The sequence below is a fragment of the Odocoileus virginianus genome, chromosome 1 (assembly GCF_023699985.2).
Source record: "Odocoileus virginianus isolate 20LAN1187 ecotype Illinois chromosome 1, Ovbor_1.2, whole genome shotgun sequence".
Taxonomy (NCBI): Eukaryota; Metazoa; Chordata; class Mammalia; order Artiodactyla; family Cervidae; genus Odocoileus; species Odocoileus virginianus.
In genome coordinates this window covers 70,567,795-70,585,768 of record NC_069674.1, presented here as the reverse complement: position 1 = coordinate 70,585,768, position 17,974 = coordinate 70,567,795, and the positions used below count along the sequence as shown (strand labels likewise).

The window sequence follows — 17,974 nt, the reverse complement described above, 5'->3', positions numbered from 1 at the left end:
AACCACTGACTTAGGGGATGGCAATATATACACTCACACCTACCTATCAAACCAAACAAAAAGAAGGAAACTGAATAAGATATAAATTGTGTGCAATGCATTATATTACTATCTTTGCTTCTGTGTATCTTTGAAAGATTTAATGAAAACTTACAAAGGAGAGAATTATCAAGCTTGGGTTTCTACAGAAAAGTCTTATTTCTCCTCTCACGTTCTCACAACAAAAGGGAGTTGTGTGTAGGTGGGCAGTGCAAATGCTGCACTTGATGAAAATGCTAAAGAAAACTGGAATCTTAGTTATTGCAAACATTCCATTCAAGTTTTAAATGAAGAGCAAATATTAAAAGAATTTAGACCCCAAAACATTAGATGAACTAAAAAAGCCTTAGGGTATGCACTCTCTGCAGAGTTGCCAAGTAAATTATAGATGTTTAGTTAAAATGTGAATGTCAGATAAATAACAAATGGTTAGTAAAAGTATGTTCCAAATATTGCATACTTATATTAAAATTTTATTCTTTATCCCAACTGAGTTACAGTTGAGTATTTTATATTGTCGTTAGGTAAATCTGATAATAATAATAACTCTCTGAAGGTCAGGAAGAGACACAGAAAAGAGGGGATTCTTAAACTCTTTTGAGGTTTTAGGACCCTGGCCACAATTTTTGTCCTCCTTGAGATATCTATTCAGAAGTTCAAAGATGTCTCAACTGAGAAAGGAAAGGACTGCTGGGAAGAGTAAAGGAGAAGAGGATGTTAAAATGAAAGACTGTCCTTTGGGGGAACTTTGTATGCTCATCACAATAATCACAATCATCACAATAACCACTTTATCAGAAGAAGAGGTTATATATCAGAAGAGAGGCAAAGTAACCAAGGGACCAAGGCAGGAGATCAAATGACCAGATGACTATCTGACAGATAATGAGCTTCCAGTAGGTGGATTGCCGTTATAAATCACCAAGTTGTAAAACCAAGTACATAAACCCTCACATGAGAAAAGTCACCTTTCAGATGGCCCTAAGGAACAAGTCTTCTGACAGAGCCTCCAACAAAAATACCAATGACAGAAAAGCAAATTGATCTCGATGTTGAAGCCCTGTTTTTCAAAGCTATGAAAGAAGGGATTTAAAAACAGTTTAGAAATGAACTATAGAAATGATTCCAGAAAGTACAGTCATAGTAGGGATGTTTAGAGAGAGAACAGCATCGAAACATGTATATTATCAAGGGTGAAACAGATCACCAGCCCAGGTTGGATGCATGAGACAAGTGCTCGGGCCTGGTGCGCTGGGAGGACCCAGAGGGATCGGGTGGAGAGGGAGGTGGGAGGGGGGATTGGGATGGGAAACACATGTAAATCCATGGCTGATTCATGTCAATGTATGGCAAAAACCACTACAATATTGTAAAGTAATTAGCCTCCAACTAATAAAAATAAATGGGAAAAAATAAAAAATAAAAAAATAAAATCAAGGAAAAAAAATAAAAAGTTTAGAATACTTTTCAACATTGATTTCTAGATTTGAAAGTAATTTTGTAAACCATCCAGTTTAATTTCCTCACTGTGTAAATGTGAAAATGAACTCATTTACACTCACTTGACTTATCCCAAAATATTCTCAAAATGCAAACCTTGCTTCCTATTCAAAGTAATTTTAAAAACACACGTATTTATAAATAAAAATGTAGCAGCAACATTTTTCACGTCTAACTAAAAGCAAGAATTAGTTGCTTGCCAATAATGAAGGTTCACTATGGTTTTGTAGAAGATGCTCCAAACTGAAGGTTGGGGTCAGGGTCTGGCCCTAGTTCTGCCTCTCAAGCGTTTTGAGCTGTTCTACGCTGTTATCATAGGGTCAATTAGACAAGTCACAATAAACTCAGAAGCAAGTTGAAATGATGAGGAGACCTTAAAATACCAGAGATTTCTCCCTGAAATCATAAGGAGAGCTTAAAATACCTCTAGAGATTCTGATTTAGTAATTCTGGAGTCTGTATTTTTCAGAGCTCACAGAGAAAGATTATAGTCCAGAAAATTTTTTTCTTTCACTTATGACATTCACAGTCTTTTCTTTAAAGGAATTTGCAAAACCTGCTTCCTCTTTTCTACATCTCTAGGACTTTTAGCATAACCATGATAAACTCCCTGCTTTTCCTTATTAATGATCATGGATTAATTGAAGTGGCCCAACATGTGGAAAGAGCCAAAGGCCCAATAATCCCTGCAGGCTGGTCCTGAATGCAGACTGTAGGCTCTGTGAGGACAGCGTGATTGTCTGAACACCTAACACAGAGCAACATGCAGCTTGCGGCCTGAATGCTCTCAGAGTGTTTGTGAGTGGTGGGGACCACGGCTGCTCGAGGATATAGTCTGTGGCTCTTCCGAGCCTTTCTCTCTCCTTTTGTAATTACCCACCTCCCATTCAATTCCTAGGCCAAAGGATTCTCAGGTTCGCATTCTGAGAGGCAACACCATACGGTAGGCTTTGGGTTCAGAAGGACTGTGTTGGAGGCTGGAACTGCCATTTCACAGGTGTGTGCATTCTGCAAGCCTTCATTTGCTTATCCACGGGTGGCAGTCAGGGGCACAGGCCGTGGATTCTCTCAGACCCAAGTTCCAGTCCTGTGTCCCCTCTCTCTGGGACATCTAGCAAGTTACCTGACCTCTCTGAGCACAGTGACCCTAGTCCTGGCTTATGCTTGCTGGCCCAGAGTAATTGTTACTCCCAAAGTGTCCTGAGCTGGAAAATAAATTATGTTTCCTTCAGATTCTTCAGCTATACCACTCGGACAAAATCATTATAGGTCTGCGAAAATAAATGAGAAAAAGTTCTGGGCTTCTCTGGTGGCTCAGTGGTAAAGAATCTGCCTACCAATGCAGACTGATTGATGCAGACCAATGCAGCCCAATTCGGACCAGACTGATGCCTGGTCTGGGAGGGTCCCACATGCTGATGGGCAACCAAGCCTGTGTATCACAACGACGCAGCCTGTGCTCTAGGGGCCCAGGAGCCGCAACTACTGAACTCACGGAGTTCATGACCTAGAGCGCGTGCACCACAAGAGAACTCATCGCAATGAGCAGCCTGCTCACAGCAAGAGCAGCCCCCAGAAGCCACGTATGGAAAAAGCCTGCTCGGCAACTAAGACCCAGTAAAGTAAAAAAAAATTATAATAATAATAAAATTATACATGTAAAAAGAAAATGTCTCTAAAGTACTCAAACTGTGGCCTGGCACACAGTAAGCGCTCAGTAAATGTGACCATTATTATTGCTACTTTGAGCAGTGTACCTAATTTCCTTTAATCTCCGTTGCTCATTTGTAAATGGGGATAATGATTTTCTTCTGTCTGCATTTAAGTGTCATTTTGAATCACCAACACAACACAACACAACACAACAACAAGGTTCAGAAATTGATGTGTAAGAAGCATTGAAGTGACGTTATACTACCATCCCATAACTGGAAGGCAATCATGGTGTGAGCTTCTTGTGTCTTCCCAGAGATATTTTCTACACAAGCAAATATAAGTATACAGTCTTCTTCCTATAAACAGTAGCACGACTTACACCATTCTGCACCTTGCTTTTTTCACTTACTCTATCTTGGTGACCTTTCCATATCAATACAGAAGAGCTTCCTCATCCTCATGTTTTTTAAAACAGTCGCAGAGCGTGCTGTTACATGGATGTTCCATAATTTGCTTGGCCAGTCCTAGCAGTGCTGCACTGAAGCTTAATATAAGAATTATGAAACACTAACAGTAAGACACTTAATATTTATTATTTATAATTACTATTATCTTTCAAATTTTATTTATTTTTTAATTGAAGGATAATTGATTTACAGAATTTTGTTGTTTTCCGTCAAACATCAACATGAATCAGCCATAGGTATTACACGTCCCCTCCCTCCCATTTCCCTCCCCACTGCACCCCTCTAGGCTGATAGAGAGGTCCTGTTTGAGTTCCCTGAATCATATAGCAAATTCCCACTGGCTATCTATTTTATACTATTACCTTTTAACTGAACCTCACTCACATTTACTTCATATGCTTCATTTCTTGAGTCCTTGGGTCTCCATCTATTAATTTGCTCAACACCAATCTACTTAGTCCCTACTTATATGTTTGGCTAAAATTTACCAGTTGGCTATGCTTAGAGATTAAAAAGCTCTGGTACATGCCCTCAGGGACCTGTCATCTAGGGTCTCTGCAATCTATATCCTTTAAAGGATTTCTTACAGATGGGTATGGGCATATGACATAATGGAACATATAGCGGAATATAGGAGGTTTTGGGGATGGCAGTAACAGATCATTGATGACAAAATACAAATATTTAGGAAATGAGATTGAGGGCCTTTGATATAAAAATCATGCTACTGTTTCCTCATTATAAAAGTAATATATAGCACAATATGTAATTTTTCACTTTTCTCATGCATAAATGATATGTTAAATGTATATTAAAAATACAATGTATGTACATACATGTAATGTATATTTACAGAACTGAGATACTGTCTTAATAGTTTTTCATTAAAATGTTTTGTATCTAACATTATTTCATAAACATTTTGCATATCAATAAGCATCAGAAGATATTTTTTAATGATTATATAATATTTTCTAATATATATACCATGATTTAGTTAAGCATCTAGAACGGAATGGCAACCCACTCCAGTATTCTTGCCTGGAGAATTCCATGGACAGAGGAGCCTGGCGGGCTACAGTCCATGGGGTCACAAAGAGTCAGACACGGCTAAATGAGTAACACTTTCATTTTTCACTTCTTTATCATTAGACTACTTCTAATTTTCTGCTATCACAAGTGAGATTTTGTTTTTCAATCTCTGTGAGTTTATGTGTATAATGGTAATGAAACACAGTCCATATTTAAACAATGTTAATGGTAATAAAATATAGTCTATATTTAAACAATGTTAATGCTCTATTTAAGTATTGGACAACTTACAAAGTGGGTACATAAAAACTACAAATTGACTTAATATAAAGGAGAGACATTTATGTGAGTTCCTTATATATATACAATAATAATTACAGCATAACATTTATTGAGACTGAAATTGAAGTTCTCAGCATCTATGTAAGGCAGGAATTATCCATGTTTTTCAGATAAAGTAATAACAGCCTGGATTGGAATTTAGGACAGCTCACTGCAGAAACCATGTTCTTATGCTATGTTGCTTCATTAACTGTGTATCAGACTAATCATATCAAAATATTTATATACTTCTATCTAAGTTATATTAATTACAGGCATATACTCCCACTTGTGATCTGTTGCTTATAAAGCATGGTCTTAACCAAATTAGAAGCAAGACTAGAGCTCAAGGAAGGCTTCAGAGAGGATACTACCTGGAAGTAGCTCTTGAGGGATGGATTATTGTTGCTCAGTTGCTCAGTCATGTCCAACTCTATGTGACCCCATGGACTGCAGCACACCAGGCTTCCTTGTCCTTCACCGTCTCCCAGAGCTTGCTCAAACTCATGTCTATTGAGCTGGTGATGCCATCCAACCATCACATCCTCTGTCGTCCCCTTCTCCTCCTGCCTTCAATCTTTCCCAGCATCAGGGTTTTATCCAGTGGGTCAGCTCTTCACATCAGGTGACCAAAGTATTGGAGCTTCAGCTTCAGCATCAGTCCTTCCAATGAATATTCAGGGTTGATTTTCTTTAGGATTGACTGGTTTGATCTCCTCGCAGTCCAAAGGACTCTCCAGAGTCTTCTCCAACACCATAGTCCAAAAGCATCAATTCTTTGGCACTCAGTCTTCTTTATGGTCCAACTCTCACAACCATATATGACTACTGGAAAAACCATCGTTTGACTATATGGACCTTTGTTGGCAAAGTAATGTCTCTGCTTCTTACTATGCTGTCTAGGTTTGTCATAGCTTTTCTTCCAAGGAGCAAGTGTCTTTTAATTTTATTGCTGAACTCACTGTCTTTAGTGATTTTGGAGCCCAAGAAAATAAAGTCTGTCACTGTCTCCATTGTTTCCCCATCTATTTGCCATGAAGTAAGTGATGGGAATGGACACCATGATCTTCATTTTTTGAATGTTGAGGTTTAAGCCAGTTTTTTCACTCTCCACTTTCACTATCATCAAAAGGCTCGCTTCTGCCATAAGGGTGGTGTCACCTGCCTATCTGAGGTTATTGATAATTCTCCTGGCAATTTTGATTCCAGCCTGTGCTTCATCCAGCCTGGCATTTTGCATGATGTACTCTGCACGTAACTTAAAGAAGCAGGGTGACAATATACAGCCTTGACATACTCCTTTCTCAATTTGGAACCAGTCCATTGTTCCATGTCTGGTTCTAACTGTTCCTTCTTGACCTGTATACAGGTTTCTCAGGAGACACAATAATATTTATTCATACAGGCCAAGAAATGTGGTCTGGTATTTCCATCTCTTCAGGAATTTTCCACAGTTTGTTGTGATCCACACAATCAAAGTCTTTAGCTTGTCAATGAAGCAGAAATAGACGTTTTTCTGGAATTCTCTTGCTTTTTCTATGATCCAATGGATGCCTGCAATTTGATCTCTGGTTCCTCTTCCTTTTTCAAATCCAGCTTGAACATCTGAAAGTTCTCGGTTCATTGTTGAAGCCTGGCTTGGAGAATTTTGAGCATTATTTCGCTAGCGTGTGAAATGAGTGCAATTGTGTGGTTGTTTGAACACTCTTTGGCATTGCCTTTCTTTGGGATTGGAATGAAAACTGACCCTTAAGTGAGGCATGTGATTATGCACAGAGAAGTGAAAGGTAAAAATTAATAGGACCTAGTCACAGAATGGGCTTCCCTGGTAACTCAGCTGGTAAAGAATCTGAATGCAATGAAGGAGGCCCCGGTTCAATTTCTGGGTCGGGAAGTTCCCCTAAAGAAGGAATAGGCTACCCATTCCAGTATTTCTGGGCTTCCCTGGTGGCTCAGATGGGAAAGAATCTGTCTGCAATGCAGGAGACCTGGATTCGATCTCTAGGTTGGGAAGGTCCCCTGGAGGAGGGCATGGCAACCCACTCCAGTATTCTTGCCTGGAGAATCCCCATGGACTGTGTAGCCTGGCGGGCTGCAGTCCATGGGATCACAAAGACTCGGACAAGACTGAGTGACTAAGCACAGGACCGCACAGCACAGTCACAGAATACCAAAAGTACTGGTAGAAACTTTTTTAGGTAGTCAGTGAAAATGAAACTGGAGAGGTTGAACAGGATGTGGTCTTAAAGGATCATAAAAAGCAGGCTACACATTTCCAATTTGAAGCCATGTGCTCTAGCTATTTGACCATATTCCCATCCTCCTTTGTCCTATGCAGAACTACTGATCAAAACCACCTACTATGACAGAATTAGTCAACTCCACTAAAGATACTAATCATCCCAGCACTAATTTTCTATGACTCCTTAAGGTGATAAACTGCAAGATTTATTTTCCAACTAGGAACACATGAAAGATCATTAATACTCAGAAGATATGCCTCTAGAATCTTCTTTGGGATAAAAAGCTCAGTAACTCATATTGGTCCTTAAGTTTGAATGACAGATATTTTAATAAGAAAGAGTTCTAAGTAAAAATGGAAGAACAATATACTGGTTTACCAGTCTTCTTTAATAAACATTATACAGACATGGTAAAAAATACAAGTATTATGGAAGGACTAATCACAAAAATAAATGGTTTTCTACCCCTCTTCTCCCCAGCTCCAGCTCTATTCCCTAAAGCAAACTTTTTCTTAAAATAGGTTTTTGTTTTTAGTTGTGGTGGGCTTATTTTTAACTCTAAATCAGCTTTTCTCAAAAAGAGTGTTATTAGTATTAATATTTTGGGGGACATATGTGGAACTGTGCTGTGCATTTAGCATGCTCATCCCCGATACCAAACGCCCGTAGCGCCCTCCAGTCACTGTGATACATTCCCGAATCTCCTTAAGGATCGAGAACTACTGCTCTAAGCAATACATGCCTATCTTTTAATTTACTGAACTTAGATATTATCTATGAATGCTTACCATGAAAAATGAATATTTAAGTCTCCTTACTCCCTACTATTTTTTTCTAGATTGTATTACATTTTAATTTGTTTACTTATGTAGCCACTATAGGCTAAAGCATTCTCTCTGTTCTTTCCTTCTGAAATTTCTATTAGGCATCTATTTGAGCTCCTCATTGTACCAATGTGTCTTTCAACCTATGACATTTTTCATCTTTTAATCTCAACGGGTTGATCTTAAGCAATTTTCTCAGATTTGACTTCCAGTTCACTAATCTTCCTTTGGGTAATATGTTGTTTAGTTAATACATTAAAAATAATCAATGTCTGCATTTTTCATTTATTTTCTTTTTGAAATATGCTATTCTTTTTATGCACTGTCCTTTTCATTTGTTTTCTATTCTTTTCATCCCTTTAACATTTTTTAACACAATTATAACTTTTTTCATATATTTCTATTATTTTTGATTCTTTGGGATTTCTTCTATTTGTTTTGTTTGCTCAAACTCCCTTACGATTATTTATAGGTTTTTAAAATTGTGAGCTCATATTAAATGGGAGGAGGTGAGAAGAGGTTCCATGTTTCCTTGTGCCTGAGGTCACGTCTTCTTTCCAGATTCAAATGGCATAATCCCATCTCTATATCTCAGTGTCTGTATCCTCCAGAGAAACTGCTATGGTTGTGCTGGGTATAAACTTGCACTAACTGCTCTTCTAAATGATTTTCTGCATTCTTCTGGTAGTCTTTATTTTAAAGTTGACTATTTCCAAATAGGAAAAGGAGCATGTCAAGGCTGTATATTGTCATCATGCTTATTTAACTCATATGCAGAGTACATCATGAGAAACACTGGGCTGGATGAAGTACAAGCTGGAATCAAGATTACCGGAAGAAATATCAATAGCTTCAGATATGCAGATGACACCACCCTTATGGCAGAAAGTGAAGAAGAACTAAAGAGTCTCTTGATGAAAGTGAAAGAGGAGACTGAAAAAGTTGACTTAAAACTCAACATTCAGAAAACTAAGATCATGGCATCTGGTCCCATCACTTCATGGCAAATAGATGGGGAAACAGTGGAAACAGTGGCAGACTTTATTTTTTTTTGGGCTCCAAAATCACTGCAGATGGTGACTGCAGCCATGAAATTAAAAGGCGCTTACTCCTTGGAAGGAAAGTTATGATTAACCTAGACAGCATATTAAAAAGTAGAGACATTACTTTGCCAACAAAGGTCCATCTAGTCAAGGCTATAGTTTTTCCAGTAGTCATGTATGAATATGAGAGTTGGACTATAAAGAAAGCTGAGCACCAAGGAATTGATGCTTCTTAACTATGGTGTTGGAGAAGACTCTTGAGAGTCCCTTGGACTGCAAGGAGATCCAACCAGTCCATCCTAAAGGAGATCAGTCCTGAATATTCATTGGAACGACTGATGTTGAAGCTGAAACTCCAATACTTTGCCCACCTGATGCGAAGAGCTGACTCATTGGAAAAGACCCTGATGCTGGGACAGATTGAAGGTGTGAGGTGAAGGGGATGACAGAGGATGAGATGGTTGGATGGCGTCACTGACTCAAAGGGCATGAGTTTGAGTAAACTCTGGGAGTTGGTGATGGACAGGGAGGCCTCGCATGCTGCCATCCATGGGGTTGCAAAGAGTCAGACATGACTGAGCGAATGAACTGACTTACTGATTTACTTATATATTTCATTGTGTCTTATCCTTTATTTTTGTGTGTTTGTACTGAAGAGAGGTCTTCATGACTTAAGTTTAATACCTCAGGTTGCTAGATGCCCTCTTAGTTTTAACTATGTGAATATAGTTCATTGCTGGTTCTAACTATTGAACAGAAGTTACTTAGTTCTTCCTAAAGTCATTATTCTTAGAGTTTATTGACTACTTTTTGTTTTTAATTTGCATCACTTTATTTTTTTTCTAAGTCTGGTACAAATCTGCCAGCCTAGGATTGTACTGGGAGAATAACACTCTTATTTCACATCTTCCTCCTTCTTTCTTTCTGCTCTCATTTTGCTGGAGCACATCCTTAGGTAATTGTTTAAGAAAGGATACTTGGAAGCAAACTGCCTGAGTCTTTGAAGATCTGAAAATGTCCTCATTTTACTTTCACACTTAATAATTTAATTGGCAACAGAATTTTAGGTTCAAAATTGTTTTCCTTCATAACTTTGAAGGCACTCCTCCATTATAGTTTGGTGTTCTATTCAGTGATGAGAAGCTTAACATCAATCTTAAGTGACTTTATTTTCTCTTTCTAGAGCCCCAATAGATTGAAGTTTGACATAATGAACTGTTTTCTACGTTTCTTATTTTTTCTAGCATATATATTCTCCATCTCTTTGACATTTGGTTGTTCATTCCAGGAGACTGCTTAAACTATCTTTCAGTTGCTCTACTAAACTGATTTCAGTAATTACTTTTTAAAATTTCAAGATCTTTTTTGTATTCTGATTATTCCTTCTTTATAGAATTATATTTTTGTTGTATGAAAAACAATACATTTTTAATCACTCTGAGGGTACTCAGATTTTTTTTATTTTTAAAAGCTATTTTGTATGTATTTTTCTTTTTTGATAGTCCTTGTATATTTTTTTAAATTGAAGTATAGTGATTTACAATGCTGTGTTAGTTTCAGGTATATGGCAAAGTGATTCAGTTATATATATGTGTGTGTGCGTATGTATATATATATGTATTCTTTTTTACATTCTTTCCCTTTATAGGTTATTACAATTATTGAATATAGTTCCCTTTGCTATACAGTAGATTCTTATTATTTATCTAGTTTGAATAACATACTGGGTGGGCCAAAAAGTCTGTTTAGGCTTTCTGTAAGATATTACGGAGAACCTGAACAAAACTTCGGGCCAATCCAGTAACGGTGTCTGTCAATCCTAAACTTCTGCTTTATCCCTCCCTCCCGCTTCCCCTTCGGTAACTCTAAGCTTAAAGCTATTTTAAACAATCTCCTCTCTGACATTAATAACTGTTTATCTTGGGGTTGTTTTCTTCATACTCCTTCATATGTCATGTTACTCTTGGTTTTATAAATGTGTGTGTGTGTGTGTGTGTGTGTGTGTGTGTATACAAAGGCCTCACTGACTTTTCTGATTAACTGGGGTCACTCTCCTCCACTCTCTTGTGCACAAGGCCTTCAGGGCAGGACTCTTCCCTGAATGGAACGGGGATCAGGAACCTTTGCACGGCAGAGTAGGCCCTTCAACTTCTGGTCTGACTTTAGTGTGAGCAGGCAAGAGCTGGCCTTCAGACTAGGGTTGACTCTCTTTTCAAATGCCAGAAAGAGAAAGGATCTACTCCACCATGCCAAGCTCAGTTAGAAGCGCTGGCTCACCTTAACTGCCGCGTAAAGACCTTCCATCGAGCGCTCTGCTTTCAGGCCTCCTTGCTCATGCCTGCTCTCTGTCCTGGACTCCATGCCCTGAGCGTCTTTCTAGAAGGTCACGCTCCCTCCCAAGGTGGTCCTTCCTGCACCAATTTCCTGTTTTGTTTCATCAATAACTCTCTTCAGGTTCTTTCTATTATCTGCAAAATGTCACAGCCATTTAAAAAGAGTCACAGGATAGAGGGAAGACAAATGCCCGTGCCTCGGATGTTATCTTTCATCTTTAACTTGTTTTTTAAATTTGCAAATTTGGTGATTGTGTGCTAAATTTTATATAGTAGATACATTTTAAACATAAAATATATAGGCATATTTTGTATTATGACATTATGAAGAAAAATTTGAAAGCATTTACCACAAAATGGTAAACAGAGGTTATGTTCAGAATTGTGGGTAATTTTATTTTCCTTTTGTCCACATTTTCCAAGATTTCTGTGGTAGACACATAAGAAACAAATAACAAACACATAACAAATATAATAAAAGTAAGTTTTAAGTGCTGGTAATAGGAGCTAAATGTACTTTCTGTTATCCTTTCAGAGGAGGAGTCTGCAAGCACAGGAGATTTGCATTTGAGAGGAAAGCTGAGACTTACGTTTAGAGACCTCAGAGAATCCCACATTTGAAGACACCACTAAGAGATGGACTGATCCAAGCTATTAAGATTATGTTTCTGTTACCTGCTTCACATACAACCCGAGGAGGCAGGTACTAATTTCTCCACTGCCAATTAAACATATCAGGCCTCACAGATTTGTTCTCTACTGATAGTTGAAATCAAAACCACTACTGCATAAATCACACACCAATATCACTTACAGGATCCTGGTGAAAATGAAAGTTGCTCATTCGTGTCTGACTCTTTGAGACCCCATGAATTATACAGTCCATGAAATTCTCCAGGCCAGAACACTGGAGTAGGTAGCCTTTCCCTTCTCCAGGGATTGAACCCAGCTCTCTCGCATTGCAGGCAGATTCTTTACCTGCTGAGCCAGCAGGAAAGCCCAGGTGCGTAATGACAATAATTGAAGTGAACCAGGTAATAAGTTTGTGCCAATCTTGAGAGCACATGCCAAGCTCTGAGTGGTCAGCACTAGTCAGCTCTTACTGAATGTTGGCTTCCATCTGAAACTTCCTTCATAGTGAGGTTCAACTGACATATAGTAAACTGTACAGACCAGTACACTGTTTAATGTGTTTTACCATGCAAGGAGATCTAATAAGTCAATCCTAAAGGAAATCAACCCTGAATATTCATTGGAAGAACTGGTGGTGAACTCCAATACTTTGGCCACCTGATGCAAAGAGCTGACTCATTAGAAAAGATCCTGTTGCTGGGAAAGATAGAAGGCAGGCGGAGAAGGGGATGGCAGAGGATGAGATAGTTGGATGGCATCACCAACTCAATGGACATGAGTTTGAGACAACTCTGGGAGATGGTGAAGGACAGGGAAGCTTGGCATGCTGCAGTCCATGGGGTGGCAAAGAGACAGACATGACTGAGCGATTGAACAACAACCATGCATTTCAGACTACTATGCAGAGAATCATTTCATCATCCAAAATTTTGTCTGGTGGCCCTACCAAGTCAGTCTCTACCATACTCCTATGTCAGGCAGCCTCAGTTCTGATTTCCATCATCATGGATTATTTTTGTCTGTTCTAGAAGAAGTGAAGAGAAGTGAAGTCGCTCAGTCATGTCTGACTCTTTGCGACCCAATGGACTGTAGCCTACTAGGCTCCTCAGTCCATAGGATTTTCCAGGCAAGAGTACTGGAGTGGGTTGCCATTTCCTTCTCCAGGGGATCTTCCTGACCCAGAGATTGAACCCAGGTCTCCTGCATTGTAGGCAGATACTTTACCATCTGAGGTACTAGGGAAGTCTGTTCTAGAGCCTCATATAAATAGAATGTCCAATTTTTAAAGAACACTTGAAACTATATTTTAATGAAAACTTCCCTTAATTAAAAAAAAATTTAATGTTGGAAATCAACACAAATTTTTTAGAAAACAACGTGTGGACTCAACAAAACACAGGCTAAATTCCATTCACCAGTAGTGTAACCATTTTGTGTCTGGGCTATAGTATAAACCAAGAATATATTTTGTACAGGTTTATTAATTTCCCTCATGTTTACCGGTTTTGGTACTGACAGTTTTTCTTCTTTGGTGACTAGCAGCACATTCTTTAAAAAGGAAGGGCAAGTCTTATCTTCGGGGCATCAAGAAAGCAACCATTGGGAGACTTAATCCCATTCTAGAGTCAGCCTTGGGGATAAAGGATAAAGGCAAAGGATGGGAAGAAGACACTGATATGGTGACAAAACAAAAAACTGGGGAACATCCACAGTGTGTAACAAAGGAGATCACAGGGCTTCTGCTATTTTGACTAAATGCTAAGAAACTGCACCATCATTTCACTTTATAAGCATCCCACTGAAAAGGCCCTACAAGGACCTACAAGATCTTTCACACCCTCCCAAACTCTACCTCTCAGCTGCCCCTTTCTTAGATGATTTCATTTCCTTCTACTTACACCTCATCACTCTGCTCCAGACATTCAAACCTCCCTGCTGTTTTGTGAATATACCAGGCACATAACTGCCTCAGGACCTTCGTGTTGGCCAGAAAGTTCCACTCCCAGAAAGCTTCATAACTTTTTCCACCACCTTTTCAAGCCACTTTATTTTACATATTGTGCAACCAACTCCTCCACGGCCTTCTTCCCAGCTTTATTTTCCTTCATGGCATGTATCACCATCTAACCCACACTGTATTTTACTTTATTTTCTGTCTTCCCTCCTCTCTTCACAAAAATGAAAGTTACATGAGGACAGGTACATGGTAGGAATTCACTAGACATATGTTGAATGGTTGAATGAATCAAGGAAGGAAGGAAGGAAGGAAGAAAAGAATGAAGAAATAAAAACCCCTGTTAGCTTTGGAGACCATTGTTAAGTGTTCAGTAAAACAGGGACCAGTTAAGAAAATGTTATCATTTCTAATTACCTTACAATATTCAGGTGTTTTGAGGAATAAAAGATTAAAAAGCAAACTAGTGATGATCCTAAGAACCCCAACTATACTTACTATCTTCAAATATTACATTTTTGTGAGAGGACAAGACTTCCCTTGTGGCTCAGATGGTAAAGAATCTGCCTGTGATGTAAGAGACCCAGGTTTGATCTCTGAGTCGGAAAGATCCCCTGGAGAAGGGAATGGCAATCCACTCTAGCACTATTGCTTAGAGAATTCCATGGACAGAGGAGCCTGGCGGGCTACAGTCCACGCGGTTGTAAAGAGTCAGACATGACTGAGCAACTACACTTTCTTTCACTTTCAAATGCTTATATATAAACACATAACTGGGTGTTTGAGTTTAGCAAGAATAAACTTTGTTAGATTTAAAATTGCGATGATAAAATCATCTTTTTCCTAGTACATTTATTCCTATGTTAATTCATTTTGAGTAGAGAAAGAAAAAAATACGAAATAACAAAACACCATGTACCCAGTATCACTAAATCTTTGGGAACAATGATCAGCAATAAACCCACAAAATGAATCCAACCTTAGAGATTTTTTTGAGTGAGTGCATAGCTCTAGGTGGATGGAAAGGAGAGGGCTGAGTTGGGTCTGTGGTTCTCCATCAGATTTTTGACATCAGGTACGGGCAGCTCTGAGACACAGAGAGCTCTGCAGTCAGTGGCTTTCCACTCCAGAAAAAATACTGCCCAACCTAAGACATTATTTAGGATTAAGGCAGGCCCTGGGACTGGTCAACGTTGAATTTAGACCAAGTTGGGTTTCCCTGGTGGCTCAGTGGTAAAGAATCAGCCTGCCAATGTGGGTTAGATCCCTGGTAGGGAAGATCCCCCGGTGAAGGAAACGGCAACCCACTCCAGTATTCTTGCTTGGGAAATCCCATGGACAGAGGAGCCTGGTGGGTCCATGGGGCTGCAAAGAGTCAGACACGACTTGGTGAGTAAACAACACACGTCCAGGCTGTACCCTGGTAAGATGGCACTCAACGCACCATGTATGGGAGATGCAGGCAACATACGATCATGGGCTGCAAGCCCACATTTACCAACACACAGCAGCTGGGATACAGTTTGCTTAAACTTTAGAAAATTTGAAAATAAATGCATAGCAGCTCTGAGCCCAACAGCAGAGAGAAAAGAAAAGAAAATTAAGTGATCCATGGGCCTCCTTCCTCCTTAATGCCTTTCTATCTTTTGTCAACTCATGTCTGTTTCTCTTTACTGATCTGACAGTCACACAAATACACTGTTTTTTTCTTCTTCTAAGTATTTTGGAATATGAAGGGCAGCAGGAGGGAAAAAAAGAGAAAGATAAAGAGAAATTTCATGGATTACAGTAACTTCTAGCTTTAACTTGAAGAATAATTTTCAAAGTGTGAACCTGAATTGAATTTACGGTGTAATGGCAACAAGATTAGGTCCCAACAAATGATGAAGGTAAACAATGTGCTCTTTTTGCCCTATCCCAGTTCCGGTAACTTGATAGTCTACAACTACTTGAGAAGGCGTGAGGATCTTTTTTTTTTTTATCTCAGTTTGGTCACAGAAGCTCACATTTCAGCAACAATCGATGTGATCATCCTTATCCCTTGCTGACACCTTCTCAACCCCAGAAAGTCACAGATCACCTCGAGGAGAAACTTTCACTAGGCGAGTAAACACAGGCATGGTCACCGAGAGAAGAGAGATGAGCGTCCCCAGGGACCTTCAGAACAGCTCATCATTTCAGCAGGGGGAGTTAGACCCAACATATCCAACTCAGTCCATCCAAATGCACACGGCCTGAGAACTCGCAAAGCGCCGTGGGAATACTGAGATGGCACAGAATACTCCCCGAATACGTTTAAATTGCTTGATTTGGACTGCTTCTTAGAAAAGTGTGTACAGGCTTGGTTACTGTGGAGTGTATGTAATGCTGGGCTAAGCCACACATGAAACAGATTTTACTGGTCTGCTTTTCTATCTTTAAGTTACACCATTTTAGAATCAGTTCTTAGTGCTGATTTAACCCAGGGATTCTCAATCTTGGCTGGATATTAGCACTTCTTGGGGGTGGGGTGGGGTGGGGTGGAGGCGGGCTTTTAATAAACAGAGATGTCTGGCCCTTCCCCAGTTCAATTAAATCAGAATCTCTGATCCAGTGTATACACATATTTTAAGTAAATTCTACATGTGATTCAGATGTGTGGGACTACATAGTAGTTGGAACCACTGATCCCTTATGACACCCTCATTTTATACAAGAAAAATACGGTCCAAGGAATTTAATTTGTTATTCGCCCAAGATCATGTACCTAGTTAAGGGCAGAGCTTGGATTAAAACCATGATGTCCATTAATTTACTAATCCAATTAATGTGTATCATTGACATTCTAAGGGCCCCCCAGGTGGCACTGGTGGTAAAGAATCAGTCTGCCAGTGCAGGAGATGCAAGAGACGTGGGTTGGGAAGATCCCCTGGAGTAGGAAATGGCAACCCCATCCAGTATTCTTGCCTGGAAAATTCCACGCGCAGAGGACCCTGGCGGGCTACAGTCCACGGGGGCCGCAAAGAGCTGGACACGACTGAGCACATCCACCAACGACGTTGCAGGGGTGCGACCAGCTACTTAGTTGTCAGTCAACAATAAGGTAAGTCAAGGGGCTTCCCTGCTGGTCCAGTGGTTAAGAATCCGCCTTCCACAGTGGAGGGGTCCATCGCTGCTTGGGGGACTAAGATCCCACACGCAACTACGCCTGTGCACTCCAACTACTGAGCCTGCGTGCAGCAGACAGATCCCGCCTGATGCAACTGAGATCCCAAGGGCCACAACTAAGGCCCAATGCCGCCAAACAAATAAATAGTAAAAAATATAAGGTAAGTCAAAACTATCTAAGGATCGATTGGGTTGGTGTTGATCCAAGTTAAAAGGAGAGAGTAAGCAGTGATGCTTCTGGCATTCTGTCAGAATCACATTGCCAAATAGTGCAATGTGATATTGGCTTCTGGAAATGTTAAGAATCATAGTCCAGGTAAAATCCATCACTACCTCTGATTCACTCTACCACTGACTAGTTCCAGATCCAAAGTGCAGCTCAGAGCAGGGGGCAGGGAACCCAGATGGCCGGGCTAGTGCAGTTCAATGAAGCCCTGATCCAGGGGGCTGAGAGCTGGAGAAGAGAGAGCAAGCTCCTTGGCCCTAGGGATAGAAGAAGGAAAGGTAATCCAGAGGTTGCTGGTTCTTCAAAAGAAGCTACATCCAGGATATTCTTAATGTTCTCCACTCACTCCTAATACCAAACAAGTCTCTCCAAGACACAACTAGGGCTGTCACTGTGGTTCAAACTGAATATGGTAATTATGTGACATATATATCCTTCCTGTGTGAACTGTGAGATTGAGCAAGTTCCAATTTTGAACTCAGCCATTCCCAAATTACAAAAGTTGGCACATGAGAAACCATCCTGAATGAGGCATCAGTGCTGAGAGAAAAATAAT

The 17,974-nt window shown here is 39.7% G+C and overlaps 1 pseudogene; it reads right to left on the bottom strand.

Annotated features, from left to right (window-relative positions):
* Window positions 1-1,005: 1,005 nt before the first annotated feature.
* Window positions 1,006-1,181, bottom strand: LOC139036669 (small nucleolar RNA U3; annotated as a pseudogene).
* Between the last annotated feature and the right edge of the window lie 16,793 nt (window positions 1,182-17,974).